At 45.1% G+C, this 11,863-nt stretch overlaps 1 protein-coding gene across 1 annotated transcript in view; it reads left to right on the top strand.

Moving 5' to 3' along the window:
* The window catches only part of ATPAF1 (ATP synthase mitochondrial F1 complex assembly factor 1), a 479,750-nt gene that overhangs the window by 327,400 nt on the left and 140,487 nt on the right, over positions 1 to 11,863 (top strand). The window lies entirely within an intron of this gene.

Raw genomic sequence — 11,863 nt, 5'->3', positions numbered from 1 at the left:
AGGCTCAAAGAAAGGCAGAGAAATATCCAAAGTTGCACAGCAAGACAGTGGCAGCACCCAAAGCCACAGCCCAGGCTCAGGTCACTGCCTTGCCTGGGGAGGGTATGCTACCCAAAGAGGCAGGCAGATTTAAGAAATCAAACAAGATATGATGTGGCATGCAGAAACTAGAAACAACAAGAAATGCATCAATACCCCAAGACTAAAGGAACAAGGGAAGGAAATCATGCTCCTGTAGCTTGGTGGGAGTTGTATTTATGGGGAACACAGTCAGTGCCAGAGAAGTGATGCTGGAACAGGGAAAGAATGGAGCAAAAATGTCCTAAACTCTTTCATCTCCCATCCCCAATCTTTTACTAGTGTCTCCAATCAGCCAAGCCAATCAGAAGTGAAATGGCAAGGAGCCTGGGGAGTCAGTCTGCAGAAGTCAGCCTCCCAGCAGAGATAAGAGCAAGAATCTGTAAGTTCCTTATAGATTCTGGACATTAGTCCTTTGTTGGATGCATAGCTTGAAAATATTTCTCCCATTCTGTAGGTTGTCTGCTTACTCTGTTGATAGTTTTTTGGCAAGGACGTGGCAGGAAAAAACCAGCAATCAGGTGGACTTGGATCTCAAATCTCAGAACTCAGATAACAGGTTCTAATTCAAAGAATGATAAGCCATCAACATGGATTCCTTGTCCCCTCTGGCACAGGAAACCAAGCCTCCTCCTCTGCTGGGGAGACATCATGTCCAATCTTACCCATAGGCAGAGAAAGCAAGAAGAGAGTACAATGAAAGAACTCCAAAAGTGTCTTCTCCATCGGTCTGTCACACTTCCTGAAATTTCACATTTGTGCTTTATTTTATTGGATTGAGACATTGAGTGCGCCATTTAAAAAGCAAGTCACTCAAGTCAGAGAATAAAGGAACATGATGAGCTATCAGCAAAATTCCATTCTTTATGGTGAATTCATTTATCAGCATAGTTTCATCCTGGTCATATGATGGAGTGTTTTGAGGAAAGCCTGAATGGGCTCCCACCTGGTGAAAGAGCCATGGCTCCTGGCAAGGACCACATAGGATTCACCTGGAAAGTGAATAGGGTTAGCTTAGAAGATGTCGAGTGAGTAGAGTGGACGTTGGTTGAATGACTCCCCAGCAATCTGTTCCTTGCTTCCCCCTTCCACCCAGTACCATGAATTTACAAGCTTTGGGGTGCATTCTGAGTGCCCTCACCCTCAACTCCAGTATGGGCTTATATTTATTTAACATAGTCTGCATTCATCTTGCCCACAGTAATTGATTGTTTCAAGAATAGGCACGTGACCACAGTCAGCCGATCAGGACAAATGAAATTCTATTTCCAGTATTTAATTTAAGCTATCTTGAAACAGATTATCTCTTCAATATTGAAGTCGATCCTAAAGCATGTAATCTCAGAAGCCATCAATGTGGGAAGAGGCAGACAAGAATGTACTCAACACTATAGCAACAGAACTGAGAAACATACCAAGAGGAATTAAATATCAGTCACATTGTTTGAACTCCTGGATCAAGCTTCACCTGAAGCTAGAATTACCTTTTACATTTTATTTTATTTTATTTTATTTTATTTTATTTTATTTTATTTTATTTTATTTTTTAGACTCAGGGGATACTTGTGCAGATTTGTTACATGGCTATATTGTATGATGCTGAAGTTTGGGCTTCAGTTGAACCCATCACCCAAATAGTGAACATAGTACCCAACAGGAAGTTTTTCAACCCTTGCCACTCTTCTTCCCTCCCCACCTTCGGAGTCCCCAGTGGCTATTGTTTCCATCTTTATGTCCATTTGTACCCAGTGTTTAGCTCCCACCTATAAGTGAGAACATGCAGTTTTCTGTTTCTGCATTAATTCACTTAGGAAAGTGACCTCCAGCTGCATCCATGTTGCCACAGAAGACATGATTTCATTCTTTGTTATGGCTGTGTAGTATTCCACAGTGTATATGTACTACATTTTCTTATCTGACCCCACTGCTGATGGGCACCTAGGTGGATTCTGTGAGTCTTTGCTATTACAGATAGTGCTGCAATAAACATGCGAGTGGAGGTATATTTTTGGTAGAACAATTTATTTTCCTTTGGGATTACTGGGTCAAATGGTAATTCTATTTTCAGTTCTCTGAGAAATCTCCAACTGCTTTCCACAGTGGCTGAACTAATTTACATTTCCACCAACAGTGTGTAAGTGTTCCCTTTTCTCTACAGCCTTGCCAACACCTGTTATTTTGTGAGTTTTTAGTAATAGCCATTTTGACTGGTATGAGATGGCATCTCATTGCGGTTTTGATTTGCATTTCTCTGATGATTAGTGATGATAAGCATTTTTTCATATGCTTCTCAGTTAGTTGTGTATCTTCTTTTGAAAAGTGCCTGTTCACGTCCTTTGCCCACTTTTTAATGGGATTGTTTACTGTTGATTTAAGTTCCTTATAGATTCTGGATATTAGTCCTTTGTTGGATGCATAGCTTGAAAATATTTCTCCCATTCTGTAAGTTGTCTGCTTACTCTGCTGATAGCTTTTTTTGTTTTTGTTTTTGTTTTGTTTTTGAGATGGGGTCTTACTCTGTCACCCAGGCTGGCGTGCAGTGGCACAATCTCAGCTCACTGTAAGCTCCGCCTCCCAGGTTCATGCCATTCTCCTGCCTCAGCCTCCCAAGTAGCTGGGATTACAGGCGCTGTCCACCACACCTGGCTAATTTTTTGTATTTTTAGTAGAGACGGTGTTTCACTGTGTTAGCCAGGATGGTCTCCATCTCCTGACTTCGTGATTCCCCCACCTCAGCCTCCCAAAGTGCTAGGATTACAGGCTTGAGCCACCACGCCCAGCCATTGATAGTTTCTTTTGCTGTTTATTTAGTTTAATTAGGTCCCAATTGTCAATTTTTGTTTTTGTCGCATTTACTTTTGAGGATTTAGTCATGAATGCTTTGCCCAGGCCAATGCTTTGACTCTTTTTATTACATGAGCCAACAAATCCTCTTTGTTTAAATTCAATCTGAGTTGGGTTTTCTGCTGCTTGAAACCAAAGTATTTCTATGTGACATACTAGTGAAAACCCAGGAAAATGGGAAAGCCTTGGTTAAGTTGGGCTGAAACATATTTAGGGGGTTAGCTTGGAACAAACTGAATAAAATTAACCTGGGAAGGGACAAGTGGGATTATGTTGGTACATTTTGAGCAGTGGGGCTTGCCCGGGAAATACTGAGGGGGTTCATAGAGAAGTTCTAAGTGATATTATCCTGGGCAAAGTTCCCATAAGATGAGAGCGAGCAATGATCTGGATATGGTGAAAGTGAGGGGCTTAGTTTGGAGAAGAAACAGATATCTGAGACGTTATCAAGCAGAAAACACGAAGGAGAGGAACATGTCAGGAAACTGGAGTGTCAAGAGCAGGGTTAGCACGGAGCTTCAATAGGGGGGTAAGGAGACTAAACTTTGTCTTCTAGGCTGCAGGGGGCCATGGAGAGGGCCTAAGGCAGAGGGACAAGAGTTATCAGAGGTGAGGTCCAGGAAGATCACCCCCTCTGTATGTGTGCCATGACTTGGGCTGGTAGGGGTGAGGCCTGCAGAAGGCTTGGAGAGGAGAGGAAGCTATCAATGCACTGATCTTTGTGAAAGATGACAAACCTGGACAAGGAGGTGGCAGAAGGCATGACTCAAGGCTGATGGGGTGCAAGGGGGCTAGAGCATAGCCTGGAATGGCAGACAGGGAGAGGAAGTCAGAGGGAGGATGAGCGGGGTGGATGTTGCTTGTGCCTCAGAGGTCCTACATAACTTCTCCTGCCAGAAATATAGCCCAGCACTCATGATCTATCTGTCATACAGCCTGCTCTCCACCCCTTGGCTGAAATCTGGCAGCCACCCACATTTTTAGGGCAAAAAACAAGTCATCATGTGACCAGAGCCAAAGGCTAGGCTTCTGTCAACTCCCAGGTCCTGAGCCTACTAGCTACTCACCCCTGGCCATCTTGCCAGTGTGATTTGTGGAAGCCAACATTCTTGGAAGCTTCCACCCAGTAGTCCTAGTTTTTCCCTTAAGAATCCCACAGAAAACTTCAACTGTAAAAAAAAAAAAAAAAAAAAAAAAAAAAAAAAAAAAAAGGCTTGTAAGTGGCCCCCAGTCCATTAGTGTGCTGGAACAGGCTGGCACTGGCTCTCAAGAGCAGATTGTGTATATCACTTCCCAACTCTAGGTTTGGTGTCACATTAGCAGCTTGAAATTGGCCATGATGGGAGTATTTAACATTTACATGACAGAAATTGGCAAATGCTACAAATCCCACTTTTTCCCCTGAGAAGCCAGTTGTTAAACACTTCCCAACATACCATTGATCCTAAACCCCAGGCTGCAGAGTTACTATAGCAGATCTCCTTGACCACTGGTACTTGCCTAAGAGACCAACATTATCCAGGCCTGTAGGGCAAGACTAGAAGGCTCCCTTTCAAACTCCTTGGGGAAAAAAAATCTTCAGGCCTTTCGCAAAGATTAATTCCCACGTGTCTGAAGAGGTCTGGGGCTATGGGAGTAGGGAAGGGAGGGTGCAAAGGAGATGGACATAAGGAGACTGTCTTTATCCAAGTCCTTCCTAACTGCTGTCTTCCTCCAGGATGCCATCCTCCCACGCCTCCACTTCAGAAACACCAATTAGGCCAGTCTTCTAAATCTGCTACCTCAGTCTGCAACTCTTCTTAGCTGCATTCACTTTCAATCTTGTAGCAGTTATTTGTCTTATCCTTGTCTTATCCTTGTGAAAGGAAAACAAATCTGGAGCCCCAAAATCACTAAACTACAGGGAAAAGTCAAGTTGGGAACTACTTGGGGCAAACCTGTCTCCAATTCTATTCAAAGTCATCCCTCAGCTCACTGAGATAAATGCATATCTGACTGCCTCCTTTGGAGAGGCTAATGAGAAACTCAAAAGAATGCAACCATTTCTCTCTTATCTATCTACCTATGACCTGGAAGCCCCCTCCCTGCTTCAACTTGTCCTGCCTTTGGCCTTCGCTTCGAGTTGTCCTGACTTTCCAGACTGATCCAATATTCTTCTTACATGTGTTGATTGATGTCTCATGTCTCCCTAAAATGTATAAAACCAAGCTGTGCCTTGACCACCTTGGGTACATATCTTCAGGACCTCCTAAGGCTGTGTCACAGGTACCTGTCCTCAACCTTGGCAAAATAAACTTTCCAAATTAACTGAGACCTGTCTCAGATATTCAGGGTTCACATTTTGATAACCATGGAGGGATTCTAAGTGAAGATGTCCCTGACCTTTGACAAATCTCCTATCATTGCTTGGTAGCAGCCTGAGCTATCTTTATGGCTCAAACCAGTAGGACAATAGGACAATTTGCTGAGGCCTGGAAGCACTCCCTCCAGAAAATCCCTGATTTCCTAAAATTTGATCGAGATCTAAAGTTTATTTTGCTGTACAACTCTTTTTTTTTTTTTTTTTTTTTTTTTTGAGTTTTATTTGCTTGCAACACAAGGAAGACAAGTTTTCCTGCTTCCATGATGATGGAAGACAAGTAATTCCTAGATTTTTTTGGTACTGCAGATGGCAAAAGGGGAAGGAGGTATAGGGTGGAAGTAAGTGAAAGAACATGTGTTTGTTTGTTTGTTCGTTTATTCATTCGTTTGTTTTTAAGACAGGAAGTAAACACAGATCAAGTGCAGTGCATGGTTATTTGGAGTTTGCTGTTCCCACCCCACCCCCCCCCCCCCCCCCCCCCCCCCCCGCCCCGCCCCACCAGCCTTTTGCAGCTGCGAGGAATTTTAGCCAAATTAGAGAGACTTTGTTACCCATAATTTGGAATTCTCACTTGTTTGTTTGTTTATTTATTTATTTATTTATTTGAGACGGAATCTCGATTTGTCACCCAGGCTGGAGTGCAGTGGCCGGATCTCAGCTCACTGCAAGCTCCACCTCCTGGGTTTACGCCATTCTCCTGCCTCAGCCTCCCGAGTAGCTGGGACTACAGGCGCCCGCCACCTCGCCCGGCTAGGTTTTTGTAGTTTTTAGTAGAGACGGGGTTTCACCGTGTTAGCCAGGATGGTCTGGATCTCCTGACCTCGTGATCCGCCCGTCTCGGCCTCCCAAAGTGCTGGGATTACAGGCTTGAGCCATCGCGCCCGGCCGGAATTCTACTTGTATTTGACCAAGTCAGGTAGAGCTGCTCCAATCTGATGGGAGAAAGACTGGAATAAACAACAAAAAAACCCAACAATATGATCACTGTGCACTCTAATAGTAAGGAGAAATTAAGACCAGCTGGTTATTAAACTTTAGCCAAAACAAAACCCCAATTCAGCTACTTACTTACCTAGATATGGGTCTGAGGCTGAAGATTGCTTTCTACCATCCTAGAAGCCGGAAGAAAAACTCAAACTCATCTTCCCCGCTCGGAGCAAGCTCAAACTCCATAAAGGAATTAGCTGCTCTCCATCGTCATGGAAGCAGGAAATCTTGCCTTCCTTCTTGGGAGCAAGTAAAAATCCAGAAAAAGCTGGGGGGGTGGGGAATTGTACAGCAAAATAAACTTTAGATCTCAACCAAATTTTGGGAGATCAGGGATTCTCTGGAGCGGGTGCTCCCAGACCTCACCAAATTGTCCTGTCGGTTTGAGCCATAAAGATAGCTCAGGCTGGTACCATGCACCAATGGAAGATTTGTCAAAGGTCAGGGGCATCTCCACTCAGAATCCCTCCATGGTTATCAAAATGGGAACCCTGAATATCTGAGACAGGTCTCAGTTAATTTAGAAAGTTTATTTTGCCAAGATTGAGGACAAGTGTATGTGACACAGCCTCAGGAGGTTCTGAAGATATGTACCCAAGGTGGTCAAGGCACAGCTTGGTTTTACACATTTTAGGGAGACAGGAGACATCAATCAAGATATGTAAGATGAACATTGGTTCAGTCTGGAAAGGCAGGACAACTCAAAGTAAAACCCAAAGGCAGGACAATTCAAAGCAGGGAGGGGGCTTCCAGGTCATAGGGAGATAGATAAGAGAGAAATGGTTGCATTCTTTTGAGTTTCCGATTAGCCTCTCCAAAGGAGGCAGTCAGATATGCATTTATCTCAGTGAGCAGAGGGGTGACTTTCAATAGAATGGGAGGCAGGTTTGCCCTAAGTAGTTCCCAGCTTGACTTTTCCCTTTAGCTTAGTGATTTTGGGGCTCCAAGATTTATTTTCCTTTCACGGTTTGTTGAATGAATGTTGAAGAGATTGGCTATTATAGCTGGAGATGGGGAGGAGATGGTGAGGAAAGATTTACTGACCAATGTGAAATATATTGGAAATGTTGTACTGATGCCCTTATGGTTGATGCAGTCAGCATTTCTTGTGACTGGATCCCAGTAGCCACTGCTTGGTGGGCTCAAACCTCACCACTGTCCTCAAAGGGACCCATACCTCAATATCCCAGGGATGTCAGGCAAACTGAATGTGAATTCTTGACAAAGGAGACAAAGCCACGTAATATTCAGAGGAAGAAAAGATGTGTCCAGAGTGGTAGCCTTGACCTTGGCTACACATTCGAATCACCTGGTGCCTTTGATGCATCCCTGTCTTCTGTGCTGGCCCACAACCTGTCTGTCCTGCTCACATGGCCTTCTTCACATAGTTGTCATAAGGATCCTGTGAACATGGCAATGTTCTATGCATGTTGCAAAACTGGTGCACCATGTGAGGGATGCTACAGTTAGTGCCCAGAGTGGGTAGGGGGAAGAAGACAGGTGGCTCCCTGTCCTGGCATCTGAGATTTCTTGATCTTCGTAGTTTGCCCAGCTCCTTCCATCTAGGTTGTACTTGTTTGTGAGCAATCCCAACTAGCTTTAGCTGAGTACCTTGGTCCTGAAAGTGTCAGAGCAAAAGGGTGGAGTGTGAAGATGGGAAGGGCAGGAGGGCAGTGAGGAAGACAGACGTCAGCCATTCTACAGGCTTTGTCCTGAGTTGAGCCTCCAGAGAGCATGGTGACCTTCTTCTAAGGTGCTCCAATCCACCCCAAAGATGGCCCTGCCACAAGGACAGCTAAAGATACGACACAATGGGGAGGATGTGACTCAGAATCCCTGCCTTCCCATGGACACCAGTCCCCAGCCCCTCTGCCCAGGATGGTGGGATACTTTAGATTCCATGTGAAACTGCAAGCTGTGGCTGTTTCACACTCTGCAGGAAATGAGTAAGTACGAGATGCATCCCTGGAAAGGATGGGTACAGTCTTGGCAAATGGAAGAAGGATAGAGAGAGACCTGCACCACAGAACAGAGAAAACAGCCTGCCTGAGTCACAGCAAGTGAACAAAGATGGGCCAGTGCTTGAAAGGTAAACATCAAAGAGATTTCCTTCATCTGCATATAAGAGGAGAGAAATCACTTTTCTCCTATCAGTTTTCAAACTCATTCATTCATTCATTCATCAACACGTATTTACCAAGCACCTACTATTGCACCTATAAAATAAGTACTGCAATATATTGAGGTACTTGAAATAAAACACACAAGAGAGATGAGGAGCTCCCATTCTGACAATGTTCTGCCAACAACAACAAAAAAAGATTCTTCCCCATATTTCCAGGAGCGCAGTCCAAAATACAGGCATTCTTTTGCCTACCAGTTGACTGTGTTCCTGGGAAGAGCACACCTGCGTTAAGCCCAGAAAAATAAAGACCTTTGTGTGGGCATCAGAAAACGTGGGTTCTGGTCTCGAGTCTGCCTGTGGTTCACTAAGTGACCTCAGATGAGATCCTGTTGCTTTCAGTGCCTCAGCTTGTCCCATGACAGTGAATCAGATTATGTCTGGGAAGTGCCCTCCAGTGTGCAATATGATATGTCAATTTTGGCAAACGTTATGCTCCATTGCACACCCCACAGCCCACCTTTTTGCTCTGACCATTGCTGTAGCAGCCAGCTGCATGCGGGTGTAGCCTATGGGCACCTCACCTCACTTCATCTCTCTTGCTTTCTGCCCTAGGACTTCCCTCCCACTGCCAAGTAGGAGCCTGCTCAGCCATTTCAGCACAGGTGGGATCCCATACACCTGGTGAAGCCAGGGAGTTAAAATCCCTGCAACCCCTGACCAGACAACCCCTGACCAGTGGAAAACAGGAGAAGAGTGGATAAATAAACATTCTCCTCTTCCATGCCTCAGGCAGGTAGTTCTAAGGTGGATTCTACACAATTCCTCAGAGGGTTCCTAGCATGACTGAGCCTGGTTGTCTCCAGCAAGTAACAGCTTTCCCTGTGGGTTCCTCCTGAGCCCCTCACTCCTATTCCCTGGGATCACTACAAGCAAACAAGTCTTTCCCTCAAGCTCTGCTTTTGGGGGAACTAAAATGAAGACATATGGTCATGTGGCTGTGGGTGGAGGGTGCTGAGGTGACAAGGGTCAGAAGACCCAGGGTGGGGTTTACATGCTGGTGCTTAATATATGTGCTAATCCCATTTTATTACATTGATGGTACAATGGATCTGCGTCAATCGGCAGCTCTTCCATCCTGGTCCTGGGAAATCATGAAGCTTGAAATCCCCCATGTGAACACCCAGTTTCCCAGATACCAAGACAAGAGATAACAGTATTTCTCAATTGCTCCAGAACCAGTTGGGGAAAGGTATGCATTTGGCACATCAAAGAAAGCTCCATCTGGTATTACAACAGGACTTATTTCCTTGTTTCTCTCCCTCCCCATTGGTCCCTCCCTCTCTTCTTTTCTCCTTTTCCCTTCCATCTCTCACTAAGGATGATGACTCAGTACTTTTCCTGAGTGGCTCCCCCAGGGAGATAACTGGACCCATTGGCAGTCTGACCCCTGGCAAAGAGGGCTCTGCTCCCCTCTGGAGAAATCCAGGTAGGAGGGCATGTTCCCTAGGAGGGTGGGCTCCAGTCTATGGACCCTTATACCACACCCTTTGTGCCCGATCTAATCCCACCCCATTTGGCATCTTCCATATAAAGTTCAATCATTTCTGCCTTCAGGGACCTGGCTGGGGTGGCCAAGAAAAAGCTAAACCTTTAGCCTGGCATTCAGGCCACTCACCATCAAAGCCATGCCTGGCTCCACCACCTCCTCATCAGGCACACTAGCTGCTTAGCACAGTCAGAAGCTTCAGTTAAGAGCATCAGCTTGGCTTTCTGACTGACCTGAGATGCAAATCCAACCCTGGGCAAGTTTCTTAACCTCTCTAAATCTCAGGTTGCTAATATGCAGAACAGAGGTTATCATCACCTCTACCCCATAAAGTTTCTTGGAGGATTAAATGAGATAATGTGTGCAAAGCACCTAGCTCCCACATTGACAGCTCAGCACATTTTGGCTTAATATTCTCACATGCGGTTGTTTTGGGGTGAGAGGTGATCGATAAAAGGAGAATGAATGAGGCAGCCTCTAGCATGGATTCTAGGGCTTCGTTGCTTCCTGAACAGCTTGTCCCATGAGATAGACTTGCTTCAGAGTAATTCCAGCTGCCCCTGCCTGGTACTTGAGCCTGAGTGTGTGTGCAGTGGAGGCAGAGGGCTGTGGAACGCGGGCAGGGCAAACAGAATCAGGAAGCCTGGAAGCTGGCTATATTCCATTCAAGTACGATGCCAGTAAGGCAAGCCAGGGGTCTGCCTCCAGAGCAGCCTGAGAGCCTTTGGCTAAGGGGATAAGATCAGGCTCCTTAAATAAACAGTTTGTGGTATGCTAGGCAGGATATCAGGCTAGAGAGCGGAATCCAGGCCAACCTCTGCCATGGACTCACTGTGTGATCCTGGGCAAGTAGGTTCCTTATCAGGTCCTCAGTCTGCCCATCTGTTCAATAGGAGGGTTGGACAAGGTCCCATGTCATACTAAGATATTGCATCTTAACAATATCTTACACCTGAGATAGAGAGCAGAGTTAGCACAAAACAGTAGGTAGGAAACTGAAACCACTGAGAGAAAAGCAAAATTGACTTTTTCTCTCCTCTAACCCCCAACCTTTGCCTACCTAATTCTATGCTTTTCATAACCAATGCCCTTCCTACAGGAAGTCCTCTAAGAGTTCATCCCTACACCCACACTGCTATGCTTGGCTGTTTGTGATTCCCTTCCTGTATTTAGCCAGTTATATAAAAGTGAATTTGTCCACAAGCTCTCCTCCCCTCACTCTCCAATCCTACCTCCCAAGGCCCTCCAAGACCCCTCCGCACCTCAAAGGCAGGGACTCATCTAATTCAACTCTCTGGTGGCCCATGGCTTAGCACAGAACTCAGTAGCCAACCATCCCAATGTGCCTGGGACTAAGAGTTTCCCGGGACACAGAAACTTTCAGTGGTAAAATCAGCAAAGTCTTGGGCATACTGAGATGGCTGGCCACCAGTTCATCCATAGCTGAGTCAGTAAGTGCTTACTGAGTTGAATTAAGAGGAAAAAAAGCAAGAAAACTTGTTAGCAAAAAGGATGGCCTGTTTCTAATGAATTGTAATTTCTGGGAGATAGGGACCAGAAATTCACTGGTCTTAATAATATGTCAAGGCTGCAACAAACATGTGCAGAACTACAGACTTTGGAAAGCATTTTCTCAAGCATTTTCTCCACAGATTCTCACAAAACCCTGTGAGCTTGTTAAAGAAAGGAACCTAATCCCCATCTCACCAGCCACTAAGGCATAAAGAGGTGAATACATGGAGAAATACACCAAATCCATGGATGAGAAGACTCAGTATCACAAAGGTGGCACTTCTTCCTACAGTAATCCATAACTTCAATGCCATTCCAAACAAAATACTAACAGGAATTTTTGTGGAACTTACTGAGCTGGTCCTAAAATTCTTATGGAAGAATAAAGGGCTAAGTATAGCCAGAAGAA

The sequence above is a fragment of the Macaca thibetana genome, chromosome 1 (assembly GCF_024542745.1).
Source record: "Macaca thibetana thibetana isolate TM-01 chromosome 1, ASM2454274v1, whole genome shotgun sequence".
NCBI lineage: Eukaryota > Metazoa > Chordata > Mammalia > Primates > Cercopithecidae > Macaca > Macaca thibetana.
The sequence above is the reverse complement of the archived record's forward strand: the minus strand, read 5'-3'. Positions and strand labels throughout refer to the sequence as shown.